The 13,841-nt window shown below is 36.6% G+C and overlaps 1 protein-coding gene across 3 annotated transcripts in view; it reads left to right on the forward strand.

The window, feature by feature from the left end:
• The first annotated feature begins 5,143 nt into the window (after window positions 1–5,143).
• LOC124633658 (axoneme-associated protein mst101(2)) overlaps window positions 5,144–13,841 on the forward strand; it is a 111,870-nt gene continuing 103,172 nt past the window's right edge. For 2 of the 3 annotated variants that reach the window (XM_047168958.1, XM_047168959.1), the window contains exon 1: window positions 5,147–5,425. The gene's annotated coding sequence lies outside the window, so the exon portion shown is untranslated. Of the gene's footprint in view, window positions 5,426–13,841 lie in introns of all 3 variants that reach the window. The other variant, XM_047168960.1, reaches the window with a different exon arrangement.

A 13,841-nucleotide genomic window follows, 5' to 3' on the forward strand; every position in this document is an offset into this window, starting at 1 on the left:
TGTGTTAGCACCCATAACACAAGTTAATTAATAACTTACCATGGGGCTAACCGACCGTGTGAAAAGGTGTCCCGACATTATTTATTTATTTGTCCCGACATTATTGTCATTTACTAAATTAGTTATACCAATTCTTGGAGAACTTTTTTGTACTACGCACGCAAATATCGCGCCGCGCGCCGCTCGACTCGACACAACATAACGAAACTACGGAAAAAGCCGACAATACACGAAGCCTTATTACTTTGAGTTACGGTCTATTTAAATTTGTTTTGACTGTGCAAGGTTAATATGACAATAATTTCCGTAGTTTTAATTATTTTTGGGATAAAAAAATTACCTATATTAAAAATGATATAAATCGATTCAGTAAACGATTCTGAACAAACTAATTTCAGGATGTGCGTTAATTAAGTTACGTGTTGTATAAAGCTTGTTGGTACAGTGGCCGCATGTAGGTGCTAACTATACCTACCACCTCCTGCAAAGTTTCAGGATTTGGTTCACATATACTGAAATGTCCTGCCAAAAGAATGAATGAGGAAAAACTACTCTAAAGTGTAATTTTAAAATTGTCCTCATGTATGATTTATGTAAAAACAAAATCAAATTATTAGGTCGGTTCTTTTAATCGAATTGAATAACACCTATTTGGTGTGCGGTCTGTCAGTTTATCTATTCATTTTTAACGGATACTATAAGTGTATATAAATAAGAAAAAAATGTTCACAAATTGTGTTTAATTCCCACGAGTACCTACCCGATGCATGTGAATCTTAGCAAAAGTCTTGGCACTGAAGGGTCAACGGCCATTGATAATAATATCAATTTATTCTCGTCAGCCAGCTCGCCGTGTAGGCTGTAAACTGCTTAAATACCACTTACTGGCCACTTGTACAAATGAGAGATTTTATGTGCTATAAAAAGACGAGCTATTGGTTTCAATCTTCTATTTCCATCGACATTTTACTTATTTGTAAACACATTGGGAAACATGAGCATGTCATTGCCATCTGTCGACGAAATGGTAGGAGAATATGAATGAAGCTAGACCTTTAATCCTATTACGTTTCTCTCATCATTTCTTCTTCCATACTTCATCATCTCATATTTATCTTTATTTTCAGCCATATCGTCTTTTTCTATCTCCATCATTTATTTGGGCGCTCCCATCGTCTAACTACATCCATTCATTCTTAAGAATTTCCTCACAAAATGGCCTTGCCTTCGTCGAGCCTGTTATGGTGTGTATGCAGTGTATGGAGCCATAACAGGCCTTCAGCATGATGGCAGTTTTCCTTGCTGTTTTTTGTATACCGGTGCCACCTTTAAGCGTCCTTTTATTAAGTCCTATGTATCCGAAAAAGTCATGTGATCCTAAAATCTTAGCCTCGTATTTCTTCTAACATACGTTGCAGACCGAGAAAAGGAAGATTCACATCTGTTACGGCATGCGGTAGGTAGGTAAACATTCTAATAGTTTCAGGAAAACCGCAAAGAATTTTATAATTAGTTTAATTAAGTATTTGAAGAATACTCCGGTGACCGGTGACCCTCAACCATAGTTTTTGCATTGTTTCTGCAGCCAAGCGTTCAGAGCGTCGATTAGATGTACCTACCTATTTAAATTTTAGCTTTGATGATTTTGTTGTAAGCAGTTACTGCAAGGCAAGGCTTGGTAGAAGGTATAGGTACCGTTCATATACTGCAAATAGTAATATCTAAAGTCTAGAAGAGATCGCTTTTAGTGATAGGACCGCCATATGTCACCTACTTCAATTATTAAAGTAGGTGTACCCTACCTATCTAAGTTTCTTCGTGATCACTTTACATATATGTGACAGCTGTATGAAGGTAAAGGCTAAACTTACCAATAAGTATCAGATCAAAAGCCAATCTCTCGTCCGACCCAAGCTATTGAATTGTATTGGATCATTCAAGTTCTTCCCTTTAATGGTAACGAGCCTGTTTCTATCTTTTCCTATATCTGGTTAATGTCCTTATAGGTGCAGTAATTGAACTTTCGCGGAAGCAACGTAAAAACTTGTTGCGGTATTTACTTCTGTATACCTATAGAAATAAGGTCTAATTTGTAATGTTTTTGTTGAGAGTTTGTTTTGTAACCTTTCAGCGTATGCTTTTTGATTTCCAACGGGATTAGGGATAACTTATGAATAGTTTTGTCGATATGATTTTATCGATAGTTTGTGGTTATTTTTATAACCGTTTACTTAAGTAGTTGATATGTTATGGTATGTGGTCACGAACCTGAACTTTTCATTTTAAGGGTTATCAACCCAGAGGAGTAGTTGCGTGGTATAAATAAATGGTATAGATTTTTTTATTTCCTAAGATACATTATTAAAGAACTGCAATATAGCACTTGATAACACCATGTCAAGAAATATTAAATAACATCACGTATCTTTATTACAACAAAAAGCCTTTGTTTGTTTCAAATAAGATACAGATGTACTGACAATTTAGTAAAGGATGATAAACGTCATTAAGTGAGTAGGTACACAATATTTTAAACATAAATAAGGAAAGCCTTAATTTCCTCTAGGAAATACGTATAAATATCCCGTAACTAATCTTATTTCAAACAAGTAAGAGCTTAAAGAAACCCAATACAAAGGCTGACTGGAATTAGGTTGTACTGACTATCGAACAAAGGTAACTGCGACCACATGTTCCAATATAATAATGTAACAGATATTTAAGTATCGGGTAACTGATATAGTGAGCATGATTAATAAAGTCGGCCATTTGTAAGGGCGCGTACTCTATTTACATTCATTAATATTTTATTTGCAAACAAGCCAGTGATACTAAACAATTTCCAGCAAACTCAAGGTTATTTAGGTAAAAGATTGTGCGAAAACTGTCCCTATCAAACACGATCAATAGAGATAGAATTTATTTGATAAAATACTTTTCAGTACAGTCACACTGTGTCTATCACTGGCCAGTGATAAATAAATTGTGGCACGCATTTTGCAAACACTGGCATTGTTTTTTAATTTGGAAAAACAATGCAAAAGCTTGTTTGATATCGATAAATTCCACCATCACTATTACTTTTAAAAGTTTACACAGAATGTGTAGTTAAGTCAAAACTTCAGGCGTGAACAGAGATAGGTATAGTAAACAATTCTTTCTCTGGCTGACGCCGAGTTATTTTTAGGTCAATAGCTTTTGAATTCGCTCATCGGTCGTAGTTGGACCAATGAAAATACATATACGGCGGTATGCGTGAGCGCGGCAAGAAACAGGAGTTAATCGATTCTCTATTCGATTATATTCGTGTTTAATTGAGTTTTTGTTTGCTGATGTTATTTGCTAAGAGTTTGCTTTAAGATGATCGTGTGGATGTGTTGGTTAACTTATAATTACTTACCGTTTGCCTAGTTAACGCGATACTGACGTCTTTGGATTGTGGAGAAGTTTATAATGATAGTTGTTGTGTTTTTGTATTTTATTAAATTGTGTCTTAACAAATCGGTAAGTAGAGTTGGAAAAAATAATATAGATTAGTTGTGGAAAAACAGAGAAAGGTCTTATAAAAGATCGTCAAATGAAAAATGTTATCGCGAAATAGTGCATCTGATTATCACGTTCATGAGATAACCGGTAAAAGGTACGAGAGATTAGAACACACATCAATGTTGTGAATGTTTGTTATTATTTTGTAGCGCAAAATCCCCGCATCTACGTAATGGAAACAAACTTGAAGTGGTTCTCATTTAATGTATGTAGCCAAATTATTAACCCAATCAATTTTAAATAAATAATAATTGTTGGTACATCGTTTGTTTTTATGTACATGTAGATATAACTTCCGAAAGACCTCGCTCAATCGGATAGTGCTTTTTTTCTTATCTTATTTCTTATAGAAATTAAAGGCACCCATAATTTTCACAAGAAAAGTCGGAATTTGAAATAGATCAAGGAGGTAAGTATCTATACCCTATCCACGGAAGCAAGAGCTAAAAGGTAAACAAAGAATGACACTTTTTCAAGATGGCGGTATAACCCGACCGATGACAAAATCACAGATACTGCGAACATTTTACACAAAAATGTGACGTTTTGTCATCGGTCGGGTTATACCGCCATCTTGAAAAACTGTCATTCTTTGTTTACCTTTTAGCTCTTGCTTCCGTGGATAGAGTATAGTTTAGAAACTTATGGTTTAAGATGCTGTCATCATCATGCGATCTACACCAAACTATTTGAGAAATTTATCATGCACTAGCTTCTGCCAGCGGTTTCACCCGCATCCCGTGGGAACTACTTCCCGTACCGGGATAAAAAGTAGCCTATAGCCTTTCTCGATAAATGGGCTATCTAACACTGAAAGAAATTTTCAAATCGGACCAGTAGTTCCTGAGATTAGCGCGTTCAAACAAACAAACAAACTCTTCAGCTTTAAAATATTAGTATAGATGTATTCATGCAAAACTAGTTTCCTATCCTATGCAGTTATAAAATTGTAAGTATGTATTAAAATGTTGACCTAAAGACAAACTTAAAACTAAAAAGCTTAAAAAACGTCACTTTTATACATAAATAAGAGCATAAATTAACGGTGAATTGTGATTCACACCTAGGAAGTTATTTTTATGAGTCATAGGTTAACTTGATTTTAGATTGATTTTAGATTGACGATTGATCATTTCATTTTTCTAAATTCTGTTTCACTGGGATTGTTTTTTATGTTGAAGGAACATAGGATTTCAGAAATACCGAAGTAACACTTGCTGCAATTCAGTCCCTTAGGATTTTTTTCAGGTTGATAATGAGAATAATGCAAAATATATATTTTCAAAAACATTGTCGGACGTTATTTTTTTTGAGAGGTTTTTTCATAAGTTTTTACTGTCACGCGGTCACTAGAAAGAAGCCAACTTTAAAGTGGCAAAGTTATTTGATAGTTAGCTGCATCTTTGAAACTCTTCCTCTGCAAAGTATAGGTACGTACTTTAAGTAGTAGTAGTACTTTTTGTTTTCCATAATAATATTTCCCCATGATCAAGTTTTCAGGACATTATGACAATGTCTCACTGTTACATGACGCTTGCGCCAGCGTCACTGAGCGGCTGGGGCGGAGCGCCGCCCACTGAAAACATTCGGCCGCCAGTCTCGACGTCCACTCCGCGCGGTCCGCCCGTCATTTCCCGCGACGGCAAACAAACCCCCTATATTTATACCTAAGTACCAATATAACCACGTGATTCGAAAACCGCGCCATTTTTTTTGTTTTTATTTTTTTTACCAATTTACATTTCGAACGGGAAACGACGTAACGCGATTCGATTAGTTGATTCGATGTTCTCAATTTAAATTGTAGTGTTTCAGACTAACGGGGTGACAAATGTTTTAGTGCATTTTTGAGGATACATTGTGGATTCTTTTTTAGAAGGTAGGTACTACTTTAATACTTTTTGAACTAAATAAGTATGGAGCACATAGTATCGTGTAAAACCTGTATAATTTTTTATTCCTTAATCAGTAATTCATAAAGCATTAATCAATCAGCCTGCAATTGTGATTAGTGATGATTATTTTGTAATACTTCATGAATTTTTCATCAGATTCTCAGAACTGTTCAGCATTTGAACATGATATGTTAATATGATTAGATCAATGTCAGTGTGGGCAAAGACCTCATATTCATCACAGATGAGTTAAGTATTGCTGCCGCCAGTAAATTTTTGACACATTTAATTATACCTACATGTTCACATCTCCCGAGCCTTTTCCTACGTGTCTTCACTACACACTCCCGGTCCTTCCAAAGGACCCAACATTCTCGATGGTAGACGTCTAATTTTCAAACTTTTAATCGATAATTTTACAGGTAAAAAAGGCCTATCGGTAAATCGCGTGACGTATATTACATTTATCACCCTGGGGTAACGACCCCACCCGAAACTTTAACATGGTCGCCCTACCGTTTAAATAATAACCCAATGTCAACATAGTGACGTGTTTCTTTTCACGGTGATAATCGATATTATTACCGTTCAATCGGAAAACGTAAATAGGTTTTATTTTCGGCTTTATCTGATAAAAGCTTGGGTTGTTTTACCTAATTTTATTAAAGGTAGCTTACGAATGTAAGTACCTACGCGACTGCTTAAGCAATTTGTTTTTATTTTTATTTCCATGGTTTTTAAGTGTAGCTAGCTAAAATTGGTGCTCATTAATATTTTCTTTCAATTTCATTAACATTTCTTGAAGCTTGAATTGTTATAATTTTCAAGAGTCAAGAAAAAGGGGCGTATTCAAAGTTCTTTTGTTTTTATTAGTCGTTAAATATAAAACAAAACATTATGTCAACTGAAACGAAATGTGACAGCCCTCTGAAATCCCTGAAATTGAACTAAACCATATGTTTCTCGTTTTGGGCTGAGCTATTGTAATACGTCTAATAATAGAATGTGAAATGACGGTGTTTCTACCTAGCCATTATTGGAAAGATTTCGATTATTTTATTCTTTATGAAGCCTGTATGACACCAGAATCTATTCTATAGCTATCAGTCTGATACAAGTTACTTTGAGAATTTACAGTCTGCTACAAAAACTATTGGTTTTATTCACTTAGATGGTTATTTTACTAAGAACTTACAGTCAGCTACAGTACATATTTATTTTATTTATTTTTATGGTTAATTCTCTTATAAAAAGGAACAATCCGTTTTGCTTACTAATGGTAGTTTTTTGATATATCTCGGAAAGCGTCAAAGTAAAATCATATTACCTAATCTTCAGAAAAGTGTGTTTTCATCATGATCAATTTTGCTTTTTAACTATGGCCAAACGTGGGCCAAACAAACAGCCATACAGAATTACTTATGTAATTATATTGACAACAAAGAAGATAAGGACCTACTGATTATCTTGGAATAAAACCCGTGGGTTGCTGTGGGTGATGCTCACTGCATTTTGGATCACAGCGAAGGCCGTTAGATCGTGTCATGGTTATGTGCTTACAATTGCACCTGTTATGTGATTCTGGTATTGGAGGGTCAGACCAGTCCATCTGTGGAACTGTTCGAAAGACTTATCACTTATGCTTGGTACTTAAAGGACTTCAGAAGGAACAGAGATTGGTTTGAGTCAGTAAAAGTCTGACCACCCCTCTAGCTGCACGCACAGTAGTTCAACCTGAAGTTTTTCCATCTCCAGAAAAGTTTTGGATCAGTTATATGTATTTCCAACTCTAAAGAAAAGTAGGTTTTGGATCAGTTAGACATGTCAGTATGTATATGACAGTACGTAACCAGTGATGCATAGAGGGACCTCGAATAGTTAAGTGCTTGTACCAATGAGTACGACCTCTAACAGCTAGGCACAAGTCATGGTGAGAGAATTCGTCAGCGTCGTACGTCGTCATCATCCGGCTTAGGCCTAAATAATTAGGAGTTGGAATACACACGAGGGCAGAGTTCTTTAATTTGACATGATAACGGAATATTTGCAGAGTCTGACGAGCAAGGGTTGCCCACTTTGATAGGATTGAGGAGGTCAGATAGTCCATGTACTCAGCTAACTGGAAGCTAAGTCCAATAATCAGGCAAAGGCTAGGTTGTCTAGGTATCATTTAACTATTCATACTTCCATTTCCCCAAGTCAACCCAAACCCTCTTAAATTTTCATGTCCCTGCGTGATTCTTCGTTAGAAGTCACACTAACTAACTTACTTTATTACAAAATGCGAATCTTCGTATTTCAGTCACATGCATCCATAACTCATATTACTTAATTCTCACGTTAGCACTATATCGTGACAGCTTCGTCGCCATGTCAATATTTTTTCGGTGACATCAGCGAGAAAACAACAGATAATACAAATGTCTGTAGCAAAGTGAAGCCGCACGAATGTTCACGCACGTGGTCACTTGTGGAGATTACGTTCTTCAAGAGGAATTACATTTGCACGGAGAAAATCTAGACTGTCTAACGAGACAGTAGAGAGAAGAAAAATATTGTTTTATGTCTTTTTAATCGCATTCTAGGGGCATCTTTCTGTTTCTGTCTACAATAAAACTTAATTGAATTTGAAACTTTTTAGCCACTTCTTCGTAAAAATGTAAATGATACCCTTTTTTCCATCATCTGATTAATGTAGATGAAAAGGAGATCATCCATTTCGTACCCAAAATTGAAAGTGCCGGCCAGAGAAAAAAAATAGCAGATTCTCGTAGAGAATAATGTCCTGAAGATTTTTTACTATTACAAGAATCTTCTACAGTTAACCCCCTGGCTGCTATTTGACTTTGAAAATACAAAAAAATCACACAATGTTTGGAGCATCACATTACGGCCCCAAACTAAAGAAGGCTGACACTGCCTTCAAAAGACTCCTGCCCAATCTGTGGGGCCCACCAAATGCCTCCTTTTTTTTTCTTTGATTGGAAATCATTAAATGACCCGCTGTGGGTTAGCAGCGTAAGGAAAAGTGAGGCTCTTACTGACTAAAACCCATCATAATCCATCTAAAGCCTTTTATGTACAGAGGCCGCGGTAACTCTTTCGAACAATCCCGCACTCCCGGCAGGCCATGGCCATGGTGGGCCCGCTGGGGTTTGCTGACGCCACAGTAAAAATATCTTAGATTCTCAGCGAAAATAAGGCCCTGGAGATTTTTTACTATTATAAGGACTTCTCTTCGGTTAACCCCCTGGCTGCTATTTGAGTTCAAAGTGTTATCGTTACTAAAAAATCTGTACATTCCAGTTACGGCAAATAACGTATAAAGTTTTTTTTTATGACCGAACTTTATGATAAACCACTTCCCTACTACACCGAGGTGGAAAGCCTTGAGCGCTAGGTCATGCTAACGTAATAATACTAGGTAGGTAGTAAAAAATATATCAACAAAAAGATTGGGGGAATATATACATGTTTTTACATTTCAGAAGACCTTATTAAAATATTTTCTAACCCTATTGCGGGTGGACTTATATGAGCTTCATGTCTTGCAAAGCTCATATACCACACCAAACACATTGTGTGAGAGCAGCAACCGACGGTTCGCTTGCCTACATTGCAAGAACAATAATAGTGTTCTATGGCTTCCCTACCACTTAATCGTGTGTTCCAGCCAATATATACAAAGTATGTTCTCGCTTGCACATGGCGAGACTGAATTCTACCCCTTATTATGACGATATTTTCACCCAACTCTCTGGCATGCTCAGTGAGAAGTCCGCTTCCGATTTCAATGATAAACTCTCCATTTGGGTTTAAGTGTTCTCCATAGTAGCTCCTCGCTTGTTTTGTCTGGTATATACCGAGACTAAACAGCACCAAGTCTTCTTCCGTTAGCCTCGGGAAGTCATTCAATTCTGGAACGTCTGCTGACAGTAAACGAAACTGTACTCGCCTCCTATTATAGTTATGTCTTACGACTATATCTGCCAATATATTTGAAAGAGTGAATCTTTCATTTATTATGTTTAAAAATGATTGAGCGTGAACATGATCATCTATTAACCTGTGATAGGCATTTATTAAAGCGGCAGCTATTCTGAAGAACTCAAACATATAGTATAAAGTTCGGTTTATATGCATGTTTCGCAGAAGCCGAAAGTCTCGCTTAAAACGCCCGTTCACCACTTCGACTACCCATCGGCAAATAGTTATTAGGCGGGATTTGTTTGCCTGGTCTGTGGTGAGTTGTGTTTCATTTGGATATTTGCTTTCTGGCATATGCACTGAGTAACCATGTTGTCGCATAGGTTCTACAGAGTCTCTGAAGCCGCGATCCAAGATAAAAACATCACCATGTCTGTAGAACCAATGAAAGACTCCATCGCCGGCGTCTTCTTCATTGTCTATCACATTATTCAATACTTGAGCATCTGATGTGGTAGCTGCATGAGGTCCAGATACTTCTATTATGTGTCCATCACAACACACAAATAAAAATGGTTTTACTAGGTTTCTATATTTGTGATTACTGTAAGATTTTCTTTGAAAAAAATAATTGGAACTCTTCTGGATGTATATATATGTGCCATCACAAATGGTTATCGCCTTTCTTTCACTAGGTAGACTATCTGGATTGCCAAAGAGATTATCTGGCACTGTGAGGTTTCTCCGAGCTACGTCTTCCCTGCTTAAGTGATCAAAGCCCAAGTGTTGCGGGACGAAATCTTGTATCAGCGCAGTACGACCAGTTTTAAGCATGCGGGCAAAAGAAGATTCGCTTGTTCTGAAAATTGTAGCCAGCCTTGCATTTGAATCTCCTGTCCGCAGTTTCACGAGTACAGCTGCTAATATTAAGTTTTTATTTCTTGTATCGTTGAGACTTGGAGTGTTTGCTAATAAATCTGTATACTGATCGTGAGTAAGGCCAGTCCAGGTGTGAAACTCCTTTGGGCTTATTGTCTGGTATTGGGCGAAGTTCAAAACATCAGTTGTTACATACGCAGTTAACAGCGACAGGGCTCGTACGATGTGGGCAGCTGTAAATTCCGAAATGTTGTTTTGTTGTACTGCCAGCAAATGCCATAGGTTTTCCTGCAGATGTTCATTACAAACACGACTGTTTTCTGATACAAGAAGATTATAACGACCTAGCATCCTGATTACAATATTATTCGGTATTTGGTGCCTCGTACTATTTTCGCAATATTGGAAAACGCATGTGCGCCTAGTGTCCGGAGTTCGCACATAACCAGGCAAAGTCATCTGAACTGGTTCTCCATTTGCAACTGGTTCCATGGGAAGAACATCATCTGCGTCATCTTCTTGACGTGCTTCTCGTATATTTCGATGGTACGTTCTTTCTGCCCTTTGCCAACAAGGTCGACAAATGTAGTCCGTCGGCTGAGCCTGAGAGGTAAAATAAACTTGTGAAACGATGAATACGGATTACTTCTACACAATAAACCGAGACTACTGTATATAATTACTATAGGAGAGCAACATACCTAATCTTGTGAAACAGAATCAAAGAACCTACAACAAAATCTACGGGGCATCTTAAGTAGGTACATAGGTACCTGCTGCTCCAATATTTCTTGAATAACGATTTGCGCTATTTCAATGTGCTGCTCCTCTCGGGAAGCCCAAGAGTATCTCCTTCTATTTACAACAGATTCATGACACTGTGTACACAGTAATTCCGCCATAATGATATCAGCAAAATAAGAGTACAAGTAAACTGAATAGTAGCCGTCCTATGTAACGAAAGTCGCATGGATAACTAGCTTGTGCAAAAAATATATGTATTTTTTGAAGTCGAAACAAAATTCATGACACTTCAAAAACAATAAAAACTAAAAAGTAAAAACATCCGTCTACCCAAAGAGATTTGTTTTAAAATAATAATATATCCAAGGCCGATTTCGACCACGGCGATCCTCATTTAAGGAGATCAGCCAGCTGCGCAGAATATATTATAGTGCACAAGCATTTACAAAGACACAAGTGCACTCCGTATTCCTTCACTCTCATAGATAAGACGGCAATCTGACACGACCGGAGAGAGATCAGGCGCAGGACCGACAATAACGTGCTTTCCTATGCACGGCTGAATCATTCACCAAACTTGCAGACTATGGGCTGCTTTGTGAAAGTTTATAAAATCCAGAAAGCGATTTCAGCTCGACCCAGGAATCGAACCCGGGACCTCAGTCATAGCAGTCGCTGCGACTACTAGACCAATGAGTAAGTCGTTAACAATCCTAATGTGATGCTAAAAACATTGTAGACAGAGAATTATTTTTTGTATTTTCAAAGTCAAATAGCAGCCAGGGGGTTAACTGTAGAAGATTCTTGTAATAGTAAAAAATCTTCAGGACATTATTCTCTACGAGAATCTACAATTTTTTTTTTCTGGCCGGCACTTTCATTTTTGGGTACAAAATGTTCGAGTCTTGAATGATCTCCTTATAGTGTTTATAACTATTCCGGTTTCACTGCTTCCCAGATCAGTTTATACGCCAGGAAATAGAGTACTTCCTAAATAACTAAAAGCGTTTAAACTAGATCCAGTATCGGTGCTAGTCAAGTGCCGGACCAGTTCTAGAGGTGCGCCGGGCACCTGATTCAACCTGCCCGGAACTCTTTGCAGTCCGGATTCAACCATTAGCAAAGGGTCAATGGCTTATAAAGTAAGCTTTAAAAACATGGTAAAAACCTCCCGCTTCTAAGCTAAGCTTCTTCTTATATAAATGATCCTAATAATAAAAAGACCGGTCTCTTATCGCTGTGGCAAACTCTTTGCATCTCATACAGGCGTTTATTTGAAAATCGTGTTCAGATTTTTATCATTACCAGTTAAATGTTGTCTAGACTTAGGAAATACATAATTTAAACGTAGAATAACCGAATGTTTTTATTTAAATTAAAAATAAATGAAAGCTTATTTTAAAATTCGAATTGTAAAAATCGTCATGCCAGTATTTTGGCGGCATCAAACCGAATTGTAAATCCTAGGCTTCACCAAGAAGGTTATAGTACAAATATTTGTTATACTAGCTAGCTGTTTTAGCAGCCTGATTCATTACTGTATTAGTCGTGTGCTATAAATTAAGCATGAAACATTCATCTATGTACACTACTTTTGCACTGCATATGTTAAAAATGCTAACTAATGTACAATTAAAATCTCGATAAATTCCTAAGCAATAAATTATAGTGCAATGTGAAACTTTTGAGACGTTAAAAAACAGAGATATAAAATAAATTAACTAAACATATTCATCACATATGTTTTATGTTCCACTTATTTGACACACTTTGATTAAATTAAGTGAATAAAATATTTTAATTCAAGAAGTTTTTTTACTTATCAAATCTTACAGTTAGGTATGTTTATAAAAGTTTACAGTTAGTGACATTCAAATGCGTATAAAATTATCTTGCAAGTTTTTTAATACCGTACTTATATATACTTACATCAAAACTTAAAATGCATATAAAAAAAATATAAATGATATTTTTACGACTTCTGGTGTCGAGACAGCTCAAATAATTTGGAGTGACTTTTCTCTAGAGACATTCAGACAGAAAACTCTCTCAGGGCAAGACTGAAACAAAAGAAGATGTTTTAATAAATAACACTGGCTCACGAAGGAGAAAAGACTAGTCTTTTCTCCTCCGTGCACTGGCTACATACAATAACTGTGTGTGTGTTCTTTAGTGACTGCGTACCTACGTACATTTCCCAAGAGGCCTTGCAAATCGCACGTACCTAAGTAAATGACAAGCATGTTTAAAAGTAGGTTGCGTAGGCTACCTCTTATGATCCTCCTACATACTACTACGTACTATGTATTAGGTGGTCATAGATTTGTGCTAGTTTCATTGATAGGATTTGAATAACTGTATAACTGTCATAACGCTAATATGCAGAAAAAAAATAGTGTAGGTTGTATGTCCAGTTCAGTTTCTAAAAGACGTACCGTATATTGTATCGTCGCAAAAATAGTGTAAAATGTCATCTTCACTTTTGTGAAACTGTTTATATTATTTTTTTAAATGATCTTTAAGACGTAATGTCTATTTTCCTTTACACACAGAGCTCTCATGTTTACATGTATGTATTTTTTTAGTTAAATTCATTACTCCATCGCATCACTCCAATCACACAACCCAAATGCTGCAATGCTAGTTACGGATGTACAAATACAAACATCCGGATCTATATTTAAAAAGTTCCAACTAACGTACAAGTAAGTAACACTACAGACCAGTTTCACAGATACAAAATAACATATGCCAGCTAAATTAACTGGTCACCCATACTTGTATGTGCGTTAAGACATTACGGCGAGTGTTAACACTTGAATTGCAAAGGCGTTCTGTTTACGTCCACTA

The sequence above is a fragment of the Helicoverpa zea genome, chromosome 10, assembly GCF_022581195.2.
Source record: "Helicoverpa zea isolate HzStark_Cry1AcR chromosome 10, ilHelZeax1.1, whole genome shotgun sequence".
Lineage (NCBI taxonomy): Eukaryota > Metazoa > Arthropoda > Insecta > Lepidoptera > Noctuidae > Helicoverpa > Helicoverpa zea.